Source organism: Macaca fascicularis, chromosome 15 (assembly GCF_037993035.2).
Source record: "Macaca fascicularis isolate 582-1 chromosome 15, T2T-MFA8v1.1".
In the NCBI taxonomy this organism is placed as follows: domain Eukaryota; kingdom Metazoa; phylum Chordata; class Mammalia; order Primates; family Cercopithecidae; genus Macaca; species Macaca fascicularis.
In genome coordinates this window covers 58,553,364-58,567,261 of record NC_088389.1, presented here as the reverse complement: position 1 = coordinate 58,567,261, position 13,898 = coordinate 58,553,364, and the positions used below count along the sequence as shown (strand labels likewise).

General features: G+C 44.6%; 1 long non-coding RNA gene across 1 annotated transcript in view; it reads right to left on the bottom strand.

Annotated features, from left to right (window-relative positions):
* LOC141408626 (uncharacterized) overlaps positions 1–12,589 on the bottom strand; it is an 80,098-nt gene extending 67,509 nt beyond the window's left edge. The window contains exons 1-2 of the long non-coding RNA XR_012424506.1: positions 12,458–12,589; positions 11,648–11,738 (exon numbers count right to left, since the gene is read on the bottom strand). This is a non-coding gene — a long non-coding RNA (uncharacterized lncRNA). The remainder of the gene's footprint in view (positions 1–11,647; positions 11,739–12,457) is intronic.
* Between the last annotated feature and the right edge of the window lie 1,309 nt (positions 12,590–13,898).

Sequence of the window (13,898 nt, the reverse complement as noted above, 5' to 3'; positions counted from 1 at the left end):
CTTTTGCAGCTTCTAGAGGCAGCCTGCATTCTTTGGTTCATGGCCTTGTTTCTCCCCTTTGTCATGTAACCTAACATCACTACAGATTCTGAGGATTAGGACATAGACATCTCTGGGAAATGTATTATTCTGCCAACAACAACATTCAATGAGTATTTGATAAATAAATGAGTGAATTATTATTTAATTTCACTCATCAAGTAATCCCTTAGAATCAATGTAATTATTCTTTCATTTTATGAGCGAAATGAAACTTGAAAGTTTAAGTCACTAGCCCAAGTTAACCTAGCTAATAAATAGCAGAGCAAAACTCAAACAGATAGGCCAATTCAAGACAGTTTCTGACTGTCCCCACTTGTTTCATTTTTCTGTGTTCTCAGCTTACAAATCTACCTCCTTGACTAGACTCAGAGCTCCTAGAGGAGAGAGACCATGGCTTTGCATGTTTACAACCCCAAAGCCCAGCCCAAGGCATGGCAAGTAGCAATAATAATAATAGTAGTAGTAGGAATTTGTTGAGTACTTAACATGTGTCAAGTGCAGATATAAACACTTTACCTGCACCCAGAAAATGTATTGAGTAAATGTTGAGTGGAAAAAACCAGCTTTTCTCACTAAATCCCAACAGCTACATTTTTAGCCCTATCTAATACTCAAGTTCTATACTATAAATGTGCAGATTAAGTCATATTAAATTGGAGAGGCTCTAAAACATCATCAAGAGTGGGTTTATTTCTGTCTCCTGGTCTGAATCCAGAATCCCAAGTCATTATCAATCAGTCTGTCTAATGAGTGAACATTCACTGTGAATAGACTTATCCATTCTAGAGTAAGAGTTTGATTTGACAAACTAAAAAATAGTGACTAAGATATCCAGAGGTCTTCACAGTTTCCTAAGCACTCTCACAAATACACTTGATTCTCAAAACAACATTGTACTTAGGGGAGGGATATATTATTACTCCCATTTTATGATAGAAAAAGCTTGGCTCAGAAAACCTAAATAGTTTACCCAAGGTCACCAAGCTAGTGAGAACCACATTCCAGGTTTCCCGACTTCTATATCCACATTTTTCTACTATGTAGTGCTGCCAAGTAGAACGTCTTATGGCTTTTAGAGAGGGGAATGTCCATGCAGACTGGCAAGGCTCAGCTTCCATGTGGATCCGTGGGGACCGTGCCAGTTCCCCGAGCCTGGTTTGCCTACTCGTTCGGATCACGCAGCTCTCTTGATTGTGAGGTTTACAATTTCTCAGTCTGCAAAATGAAAGAAAACCCTAAGAATTAAAATCACTCTGTAAAGTCTAAAAAAGGAGAGGGGATAATTGCCACTGGAATGGATGTTTATTTGTCCTGAAAAAAAAAAATATTTTCACTGAATAAAATTTCCACATAACATAGAATTCAGGGGAAGAAGTTGGCAGGTGTAGGAGATTTCTATTCTGCTTTTTATCTACTTTTCTAAGCATCCTTTCTATTTCCATGCTTTGAAAAGAATGGATGAGAACTCGGGCTCTGGGATAAAGAGAGAAAGAAGAATCCTCGAGTTACGGAGCCTGGCTAACCTCTTTTCTGTGACGATCTGTGTGCTCTTTTGTGCAATAATGAAGAGATGGAAAGAAAAGAATTGTCCCCACATTATCCACCACTAGGCCAGCCAAAAGGACCTCTGACTAGGGGAGCAAAGTCACCCCAACGCAGGCTAATTTCCCTCATGCCTTCCCTGCCAGATGGTGCTCTCAGAACATGACTGTCCCCTCTGTGATTGTCCATGATTTGAGGGTCAGGAGCCACCATAGGAAAAGTGTCTAATTCCACTTTCACACACTTGTGGTGTCAGCAATCCAAATACAGAAATCTATTTTGGCCACATTTTAACTACTCCACTTAAAGGCATCAGCACAGGAAAAGAAGCCCACTTGTTGGTATCAATGAAAAAATCTCCTAAGTCACTTCTCAGCTATGCTCATCCTGGATTCTTCACCTCATCAAACATCCTACAAGGTCTGGTGTTCCAAGAGGTCAATCTATACTGCAACTCTAGCCAGAGAGAATGTTTGAAAGCATAGATTTCTTCCCTTCTAGTCTGTTTCCTAAATTACCATCAAAGCAATTTTCCCAAAACATACATTTATTCATTCTACGCATATATAATCAGTTACTATTAGGTGCTGGGTACTTTTCTAGGTACTTTTCTTGATTGCTGTGGCAAGTGCCACAGTAATCAAGGCAGGAAATACCTGCGTTTATCTAGAGGGAGGAGAAGATGTTAAACAAACTAACATATTTTATTTCTGATAAGTAATTGTAACAGAAAGAAACCAAAATAGGGTAGTAGTGGTTGTGGGGCAGAAAGTGACTTGAGTGGGGTGATACCTTAGATGGTAAGCGTCATTTGAACCCAGGCCTCAGGGACAAGAAGGAAATTGGCTGTGCCAAGAACTAAGCATTCTAGACAAAGGAAAGAGGAGATTCAGAAGATAGAAATAAACTTGGCAGTTGGAAGAACATAAAGAAGTCCCAGGAGGCTGAAAGATGGTGAGCAGAGGGAGAGTGGTAGGAGTTGGGGCTGGAGATTGAAGCAAAAGCTGGAGTGGCTGTGGTAGAAAAGGAAATAAATAGGTAGACTCCAGACGTATTTGGGAGGTAGAGCTGGCAGCATGTTCTGAATGAGTTGGCATGGGGAGTGCTACAGTTTCGATGTCTGTCCCCTCCGAATCTCACGTTGAAACATAATCCCCAGTGTGGCTGTGTTGGTGGGGTGCCTAGTGGGAGGTGTTTGGGTCATGGAGGCAGAGCCCTCCTGAACAGATGAATGCTCTCCCTTTGCTGGAGGGAGTGAGTTCTCACTGTATTAGTTCCCAGGAGAGCTGCTTGTTACAAAGAGCCTGGCGCCTCCCGCTCTCCCTTGCTTCCTCTCTCACCATGTGATCTCTCACACCGGCTCCCCTTCCCCTTCTGCCAGGAGTGGAAGCAGCCTGCGGCCATTGCCAGATGCAGATGCCCAATCTTGAACTTTTCCAGACATCATGAGCCAAATAAACCATTTTTCTTTGTAAATTACCCAGCCCCGGGTATTTCTTTATAGCCACACAACATGGATTAAGACAGAGTTAGGAAAAAAACAATCAAGGATGACTCCGGGTTTTGACTTCTGCAACTGAGTGGCGGGTAGTACCATTTTGAGTGGGAGCAGTGAAGGGAACTGTGTTGGGAGAAAAGCAAGTGTTTTGCTTCGAATATGTTCCACATAAAGTATCCATTAGACGCTCAAGGGAAAATGTCAAGCAGGTGACTGGATACACAACTCCAGAGGTAAACAGAAGTTTTGAGCTAAAGATACTTATTTATAAGTCATTGGTTTATATACCAATTACTCGAAGCCTTGGACCACTTAGGGGAAAGGGCAAAAGGGGAAGAGAAGAGCCGTGGGGCACTCCGGGATCCAGATGGTTAGAGTGGAGGAGGAACCAGCAAAGGATAACAGGAAAGAGTTGCTGGTGAGGTGGGAGGAAAATAAGGGCAGTGCCACCTAAAGAACCAGGTGAAGAAAGCAATCAAGGAGGGAGATATTAACTGTGCCAAACGTTGCTAAAGAGTTGAGTTTAAAAGGGGGAAGAGGGCTGGGCACAGTGGCTCAAGCATGTAATCCCAGCACTTTGGGAGGCTGAGGCAGGCAGATCACCTGAGATCAGGAGTTCGAGACCAGCCTGGCCAATATGGTGAAACCCCCCACCCCTGGTCTCTACTAAAAATACAAAAAATTAACCAGGTGTGGTTGTGGGCACCTATCATCCCAGCTACTTGGGAGACTGAGGCAGAAGAATTGCTTGAACCCGGAAGGCAGAGGTTGCAGTGAGCTGAGATCACACCACTGCACTCCAGCCTGGGCCAACAGAGTGAGACTCTGTCTCAAGCAAAAAGGAGTGGGGAGTGGGGGGAAGAGAAATGACCAGTGAGTTTGGTAAATGGAACCACTGGTGATATTGACAGGAGCAGTGTCAGTAGAATGGTAGGTTGAAAAAGGGAATAAGATTCCCATCATAACCACTTTCCCATTTAAAACCCATCAATGGTTCTCCATCATATAAAAAGATAAAAACTACACTCCTTACTATACCATCTAACACTATTAGGGAAATCAGTAATTTTCAGGGTTCTTAATTGCAAAACAAAACAAAACAAAAAACAGAATTCACTTTAATTTATGAAAGCAGAACTGGGCTTATGAAAAGATACTAGGAATCTCACAAGATCTCCCTAAGGGAGAGTCCAAGAGCCATGCTTGGATGTTACCATGACCAGAAACAACACAAACAGGAGCCATACTGCCAGGAGAAACCTCATCCATTCCATGGGACAGTTCCAGCTTAATTGGACCTAGAAATCCCACACGGTTGCCCCAGAAGAAGCAGATGCCTCCACCACCATCTCTGTCAGAAGACCAATCTGTCCACACAGTCAGCATCTCCCTTTGCTCATTCTATCTTCCTGGTGGTAGATCCTTGGCCACATGAGGAACCCTTACTGCGAAAGAGTCTGGAATCTACGTTATCTATCTCACCTCCCAACAGCTCTTTCCCCTTTTTTTTGGTAACTATCTTGATTTGTGTTAGCCTAGCAGTCCACTGGTTTTGGAGGAAGCTGACTCTAGACTCAACCCATGGATAGTACTTGCAATGTGGCCCAAAGCAATGAGCATACTCCCCACTTCTAGCCACAGAGACAGATTTAGAGACAAGCATACAACCTAGTTCTGGTTAGTAAAATAAGAGACATTTACGTGAGAAATTTCTGTGAAAGAAACTACCTTAATCTTCCAAGAGAGCTCCCGGAAGCCATCTTCACTCTCTGTTCCTGGACTGAAGCCTTGTCCCCCAAGAAAGAACATAGCCCCGGGAGGGATTAGTTACAACTAGCTTTGGGCTGGAGGGCCACCACCCTAAAATGTTGCTGACCCTGCTGAAGGCAGGGGAGAAAGACTGAATGAAGACTTCAAGGACATTGCTAGGCCACTGAAATAAACCAGTTCTGAAATCTTTCCCTACCTCTAGCCTTTCCAGTTTCCTAACCTACTAAATGCTCTTCTTGTTTAAGCAACTTTGAACTCATTTTGGTTAACAGCAATGAAACACTGTAACTGAGTCAAGCCCCAATCTACCTATCTGGGCTCATTTTTTTTAGCATCATTCATACGATGTCATTCACTTTAAATCTCCAAGCATTCTGTTAAGACTGTTCCTGCTGCCTGAATGCCTCTCCTTGCTTTCCTCCCTTGCTGCCTGCCTACTTCCTACTCAACCTTAAGACCCAGCTACAATGTCACCTCCTCCCTGAAGGACTCCCATATTCCCCTGCCCTTGCTCTATCATAGCATACATTGATGTCTAACCTGCATTACAGTATGTGCCCCCTACATTAGATCATAAGCCCTTTGAGAGTCAGGACTGTCCCTCTATCCTAGATGCCTTTCACAGAGTATATGGCAGTGTCTTTGCAGTCATCAAGAGTTTGCTAATTCTTCAGTGATTCCCAGACATGTGTGGACAGTAGTGATTTCCTCTGGTGCGGTATTGCAAATTCACATGGTGAGACAGGCTTGTACAGATTTTCTAGTCAATCCCCAAAGAACAAAGTCATCTTTGATGACAGCTACTCTTAAAATCACCGAGTCCTTACAGTTCATCTAATCTACCATTTCGTTTTACAAAGAAAAGAAAGCAAAGACCAGAGAAGGTGAAGTTGTGGAAAGTTAAGAGTGAAGCTCAGTCTTGAGACCCACATTTCCTACTTCAGTGTCCATTCTACAGCGGTAAGTTGCCTCTTCCTTATCGGCCCTGAGAGTTAAGGGTAAGCAGGACTGACCATCACTGAGCATCACCCTGGGCATCTTTGGCGCGTGTGGCCCACTCCTTTCCACTCCCATCTTTTAAGAGTCCTCCTGCCTTTTGCCTCCCTCACAGTCAACTGGAGAAGCTACTGATGGAAACTATTTATAAATACATAGAGGACAATTGTTTCTCTCATCTTACCTTTGTCAGAGAGCGAGAGACCTTACTCCTCTCAAAGGAATTTCTGAGTTTGTATGAAAAGGAGGAGGGATTCAGAAAAGGTAGGAGGATTTTCTCATGGCCTCTAAACCTTCAGACTCCTCCTCTGGAACATTTAATCCCTTTCAGAGCAGCCACTGTCTGGATTTAGGAACAGTGGGTCAAGGCTGACCCACTGAGTGAATTCCTCAGCTGCCCTTGGCCCCCTCCCTCAGACTCTGGCTCTCTCCTGCTCAGCACTATGCGCTCTTCTGACTGGCTTTGCATTCCAAACTCTGGCCGGCCGTTGCCTTCCAGCAAATGATTACTGCTACAGGGTCCTAGAGCAGGGAACATGGGATGGCACCCCCGGAGTCAGGGAAGGCTTTACGCACAGGTGATTTTTTTTCACTCATGCTTTAAGGATAAATAACTTTGCCAAGTGAGGGAAATGTGAGAATGATGGGCAGGTCGGGAGAGAGCGAAGGACATCAAAGAGAACCTATACAAAGGCATACTTGTCAAAGGATTTGATGCGTCTTGGAATGATATAGTGGGTTGACTGGTGCCAGCCCCCTCCCCAGTGATATATCCATGTACCAACATCTGAAATATGTGAATGTGACTTTACTTTGGAAAAGGATCTTTGCTGATGTAATTAAGTTAAGGAACTTGAAATGAGCTCATCCAGGACAATGCCGGTCGCCTTACATCCAATGACAGGTATCCCTACAAGAGAAAGAAAGAGGAAGACTTGAGACAAAAGAGAAAGGACTGACACACAAAAGGAAAGGCCCCATGAAGAAGGAAGCAGAGATTAGAGCGATGCTGCAATGCTGCCATGCCAAGGAATGCCTGGAGCTGCTGGAAGCTGGAAGAGCCAAGGAAGGATTCTTTCCCAGAGCCTCCATAGAGAATATAGCCCCTTGACCCTGATTTCAAATTCTAGCATCCAAAACTGAAAGGGAAAAAACCTCTGTTTAAGCCACTGAAACTTTGTGGAAATTTGTTACAGTAGCCTCAGGAAACTCATGCACATGGCCAGAGGTACATTGTGGCAGGATTTCAGGACGCATTGCTGGGTACACCAGCAACCCCTCTATTCCCCCCTTCTATCAGGTGTAGATCAGAGCCATGCTGTCCTTCCTTTACAAGCAAAGCCAGGCTTAGCAAAACCCAGGCATAATCATGAGGTTCCTGAAAGGCGCATAGTCAAAATATGCTAATGGGAGGAAAAGCCCTATCCTCAGTAGGACTTGAGATGAGATTGACTCATTTTAAAAAGAGACCAGAGCCAGCGCAATGGCTCACAGCTACAATCCCAGCAACTCACAAGGGTGAGATGGGAGGATTCCTTGAGGCCAAGGGTTCAAGACCAGCCTGGACAACATAGCAAGGCCCCATCTCTTAAAAAAAAAATTACCCAGGCATGGTGGCACCTACCTGTAGTCCCAGTTACCCAGGAGGCTGAAATGGGAGGATCACTTGAGCCCAGGAGTTCGAAGCTACAGACAGCTGTGATCACACCATGGCACTCCAGCCTGGGCAACAGAGCCAGATCTCGACTCTTAAAAAAAAAAAAAAAAGACAAAAAACTCACTGCTTGCCTTGGTGAGGGGTCCTCACCTCTTAGGTAAACATATAAAGAAATCATCCCAGCTCTCTCTGGAGGGAATCTGACTGGTACCGCAGATTCACCCAGAGGACGAGAGCCAACCCTCACCTCTCAGTCTCCGGGCCCTGCGATGCCTGAAGCACTAAAGCTGGTAACTTGAGTTTGCAAGAGCTGAGAGACAGCAAGGGCAGAACTGCCTCTTGGGCAAAGGTCTGAAATGAGGAGCCCACAGTGAAGAGGAAATAGTTTGGGGCAACTGGACTCAGTAAGAAAAAGAACCACCAGCAGAAAGGCAAACACCTTCTTCAGGTGCCTAATACTTTCCTTAGGTCTAAGACTTTTTCTTGTGTGACATAAAAGAACACTGAGCATGTGTTCCAGGTTTTGGATCTTGCTGCTGTACGACCCTTCCTAGATCTGGAAAAGAATCTCCCAGAACAGCACCATTGTCCACCTGATGAGTCTGGTGACAGCTGATGGGACGACATGGGGGAGGGGAACACCCACAGGGAAAGAACTGGCCTTAGGAGCCTCTATTCTCTAGGACTGGATAGCTGCTGCCTCCTGTGGGTGTTCCTATGCAAGAGAAGTCACCTTGGGCAATGACAGCAAGAAGACCCCACTGGAACCAAGCTAGGAGTAAAATCAAGGCACTGAGTGTTTTCAGCCAGGAAGGGCATGATTAGATTTGCTTTTTATAGAGATCACTCTAAGAGCAGTGTGGAAAATGGAGTGGCTGGGAAGAAACTGGTAACAGAAGGATCACGTTCCAGAATGTTTAAATAACAGTCCAAGAGAAAGATGAAGACCAGACGAAGGCGGAGGCAGTGTGGGCAGAGCACCGACTGGAGAGGGGGTTCTAACTTGGGACACTGAGCAGAGAGCTGTTCTGTTAAACCAAGATCTGGACAGAAGACAAGTGGCAGAATTCTCTGTCCCATCCCTGTTCCCAGCAACCTGGGATGCTGGGGCACCAGGGCTTCTTACAGCTGAAGAAAATCCTGGACATTTCCATGTTTGAGGCTTTCAGAATTTTAAATAAGAAGAAAAAAAAAATCAAAAACAGGGCCAAATAAACAGTGGTATCTCTTAAATATTTGCTTTTTTAAAATTATGGCTTTTAAATCACATGCATAATGCACTGTATGTCTGTTTACTCTTCAAAGACAACCATAGAAGCCCCTCCACCCCCACTTTTTAAAGCATCAATTCATCAATTATACCATCAGGGCTCTAGTCCCATAAAGAGACACAATTTTCAGTCGTGTGATGAGAGTCTTCGCCCAGGCTTGGCAGTGCCTCCCTGAGACAGTGTGCATAACCCCAATTGGAGATGAAGTTAAAAATAGACATTGGAGGCTGGCCGTGAATACGAGGCCTGGGCATGTGGTCCTCTGTGATAGACACTGAGGCTAGCTGTGCATGCTCTGAGAGTCGAACCCTGAAAAAGTGCCCAAAGAAATAGTTAGTCTCAAGGGGCTGGCTGGGAAGAGCTAGAAGCCAGAGAGACCAGGCTGAGAGTAAAAGCTGGAGGCAAAGGGGAAGAGCCATGAAGTATTCCCAAGCCCACCAACTGTCAGCCACATGGGTAGGGAGACGCTCTGGGAGTTTAAGAAGATAGCCTGGAACAGACTCATTCCCAGGCCCTTTAGCCAATTGGGCAAGAAGAAAAGCACATTTTATAGGAACCCAGGGCTTCCAATCAGGTGGGAATTTGTCTCCTTCCCACAGCATTAGTTTGAGCCTTGAGTCTGCTATCGTGACCCTTCCTGATTAGGGTTCTAACCTATATTTTTTTATTCTTTTATTCTTCTGTCTTTAACCCTAGCACATATCCTATGGGCAATATTGAATAGTGAGAAAAGCACTGGCTTTGAGATCACACAGACCTAGCTTCAAATTCTTTGGCACAGTAGTACACTATTCTGAGCTTCAATTTCTCTACTTGTAAAATAGGAGTGATAGTACTAACCTCATAGGATTTATTGTGAAGATTAACAGATAATGGTTGTGAAGGTGCCTTGTGATCTCAAAGCACCACATGCACTGCCCCACAAAGTCAGATCATCCTTATTGCAATTGGTGTGGGGAAAACCTTCTGGCCGAGGCACCAGAACCTAGGGGTTGTGACCACAGAATTATGACTTGCAACCTAAGGTTTCACACAGCAACAGCCCTTGGGACTATCCACTTCTTATGACTCAGTGTTGTGGGACATCTTTTACCCCAATTTCTCTTTTTCTACTGCCCATAACCACCTGTCTCATTCCAACTGGCTCTTGCATGACCTAATTTGGATCTGTTCTTTACACAGGCCTTGTCCTAAGCTCAGGCCTTCCGTAGCCTTTCACAACCATACCAGTCCAACGCGGGCTTTGGCTTGGCAAAAGCCCCTGGTCTCTACTGGTTGGTGAAGCAGAGTGAGGAGGAGAAACGTGATTACACTGACCCTCCAATAATATGGCTCCCCCAGCCCCATGTGCAAGGCTTCCTTTTCGTTCCTCATTATTCTTCAAAGCCCAGCTAAGCATAACCTGCTCCAGGGAGTCTTCGTGATGCCTCAGATGCTCTGAATTCTGGGTCTCATCTGCCTCTTCTAATAGCCGTGAGCACTTTGGGCTTTATTTACATTATAGTGATGTGAATTCATATAGATATTTCTACAACTCCCATGAACACTTTGATTTACCTGTGTATTCCTTACAGTGCCGGACACAGAGTGGATGCTCAAAAATATTTATTGAGTCTATAACAAATCCCTTCATTAAGGCTTTCTATTTACCAAAGGAACTTCACCCCGCTGCCTCCAACAATTTCAGTGCTTTACAGTAGAGGTCAGAAAGTTATGGCCCATCACCTGTTTTTGTAAATAAAGCTTGACTTGAACACAGCCATGCACATTCATTTATTCAGCATGCATCTCTGATTTTGTATGCTACAACGGCAGAGTTGAACAGTCATGATGGAGATCTTACATTATAGGTTGCAAAGCCAGAAATATTTACTCTCTGGCTCTTTGCAAAAATTTTGGTCAACTCAATGTTATAGCAAGGAAGTATAGGTTTCTTTATCTGCAATGCAGGGATAATAACAAACAGCACAGAGCTGTTGGGAAGATCATAAATGATAACAGATGTAAAGTTTTTCTGTACATGGCATACACTCTTCTTGCCACATGAGGTCAAGTTGAGGCTTGAAATCTCAAGTGATGATGGGGTAAGTGTGAAGATGGCCTATCTCACCGTAGCTGCTACCTGGTAAGCATACAGTGTTGCAAAACACATAACTCAAATATCTGCCAATAATGAACCAAACTCCAGCCTGCCCTCCAGAATAGACTGTCCCCATATGGCATTAATCAGATGGGGCTATGGTTGCTGGAGAGAATAAAATAAGCCCCTGAATGTTTCTGTTCCTTGTTTATGATAAATGCTTTTAGAAGTCACTTAATTAGTGCCATTGGCAGATTTGCATAACTGCTGGTTATGGCAGATAAGAATGATTTTTTACTTGATTTGACAGAGCTAACATGCAAACCCCAAAATATTTTCAATGAGCCTCCTAGCTAGTTATCAACATTAATCTTATACTTCCTAAGGTGGGCCTCCTACTCTCAAGGAAGTGACATGTTTTAAGACTTGGGGGAAGTGTGGGTGATGGGATAAGCAGGCTTGGGCACAGCCCTGGGTTTATATGGAAGAAGGAGACATTTCATTGCACTGAGCTGGAAGAGGTATTCATCAAGAGGAGAGAGATGGGCTGGAATTTGAAGGCCGTGCTACTTCTGGCTGTGGTCTGCCCATGGCTGGGATGGTGGGAGGTGAGCTGTTCAGGAGCATCTCACACCAAGTCTCTTCATTGTGAACATAATGTGCAGCTGTGTTTGTCCAGCTGAGAGGTTTCATCCATCTTAATGATATATAAAGCCTTCCCCCAGAAATGGGGAAGTTGTGCTCCAAGCTCCTGAGCAAGTGAACATGGGCCTGACCCCAGGATCCCATACCTTCTCAGATACCCTCTCCACCACCTCTTGCTGCAGGTGCACCTCACGTTACTGAGCATCAGACCCCTACACGGCCACCATCAAACTGGACCTGGAAAGGAGGCAGAGAGGGTCATTAATACTCTGATTGTGCAGAGTACAAATCTGAGGCCCAGAAAACTGCATATGGCCCCCACCCGTGATATACACAGATGGGAACCCTGATCCCAGCCCTGCAGTCTTCACCATGCTGCCCCTAGCAGAGATGGCCCCCTGGCTCCCTGTTGCTGACTGCAGAACTCTGGGCTGGCCCTTCTGATCCTACTGCCAGCCATGTGTCTAGAGCTCTGCTCAGACAAGACTCTCCATCTAAGATTTCCCACCAGCTGCCCGCAAAGCCTAATCCACGTTTCACTGTCACCCAAGGCTTTCCAGGGCTGGGACTAGGGTGAAAGGAGTGAGCCATCAGGGTACAAAACTCAAGGAGGTGCTCACACTCAGGGTTGTGCAAATGCCATTGCTTTCTTGTGAAGACTGAATAAAATACTGTATATAAAGTGCTTAGGTGCTATAAAAGTATCTGTTATTGTTTTTAATAATAGTTGCACTAGTAGTAGCAGTATTGAGAGGAGCTCTGTTTTTTCTTCTACGTGGAGATTAAATTAACTTTTTCGGCGAATAAACTAAGAGATTTGTAGTTATATGAATGTGAGCTATTGTTCCAGAAGAACTTGCATGCCTTTAGGGGCTCAAATATTCCTAATGAGGACTGTTAGTTTTGTCCCATTTCATGGCCCAAGTGACCCTGTGATGCCGCCCTGCCTTTCTTACATGCGAAGAAGTTTGGATTCCACACTGGCACTAACAGGAGTCACTGACGGATTTTAAGCTGGAAGTGATACAGCAAATCTGTGCTTATGAAGATCCCTCTGGCAATGTGATCTCGAACCAGGCAGGGCCAGAACCAAAAGCAAGGAGGCCAGTTGGAGGCAGGTGAACTGTCCTGGCAGGAAACAATGAGGCCTGAATTAGGGTAGTGGTAGTAGGGATGAGAAAGGGCCAGGCAAGAGAGTATGGATGAGGAAGTAAAATCTGTTCTTCACTCCTGGAAAAACAACTGTGAATCAGTGATACCATCTTTATCCCCAAAGGCAAACAGATCCTTCATTAGTGCTAGCAATTGAGAGCTGTGTGAGGTTTGGTACCCACTAGCTGCTAAACATGCATATAAAAGGAAGCACACCATATGCTATGATGAGTTAATGCCAATTGGCCCCACTCAGATATATACTGCTTTAATTTTAACACTTCATTTGAACAAAAGTCTACTTCTAATGAAGCTAAGGATTCCCGAAGAGTTTCTTCCTGCTGGCCAATTTGACTTGATTTCTTTCCTTGGTGATGAAATGCCTCTTTCGATAGGTATGACCAGGATTCAGATATCAATGAAATAAGACAAGCAACGTCATGGACATATGAAATTAGATGCCTTGGAAGATACTGAGTTCCTTGTCACTGAAGGCATGCAAGAAAAAGCTAGACAGCCACTTGATGGAGTTGTTGCAGTGAATATTCAAACATCAGAAGGTGAGTGGGATAGGGATGTTGGTCTTGATGACCTTTAAGAGCTTCCAAAACCATGAAATTCTAAGAGGTTGAATCAGAAGGGTAGTTCTCGGTTGATCAGGGAAACCCCATAATTACAGCAGATCAGAATGAGGATCTAAGATTCTTCAAGCAAATCCAGAAGTTATAACCACCTCAGGGAAAAAAATCTGGATAACCCATCAGCCAAGATGGCTCAAGGACATGAGAATAGAGATCATCAGAAGAAAAGCTCTGGCTGGGTGCAGTGGCTCAAGCCTGTAATCCCAGCACTTTGGGAGGCCGAAGTGGACGGATCCTGTGAGCACATGAGTTCAAGACAAACCTGGGCAACATGGAAAAACTCTGTCTCTACAAAAAATTAGCCAGGTGTGGTGGAATGCACCTGTAGTCCCAGTTACTAGGGTGGCCGATGGGGAGGATCACTTGAGCCCAGGAGGCTCAAGTTTGCAGTGAGCTGAGATCGTGCCACTGCACTCAGCCTGGGTGACAGAGCAAAACCTTGTCTCAAAAGAAAAGAAGAAGAGCTTTGCTTTCAACATCATCTTGATGACCCTCGCACAAATGAGAAACTTTTTAGGGATAAGAACTAGGAAAACACTTATTTTCTCTTCTATACAACTGACATGTGTCTCTTTTCACTCTGGCCATCAGAAAGCTCAGAACT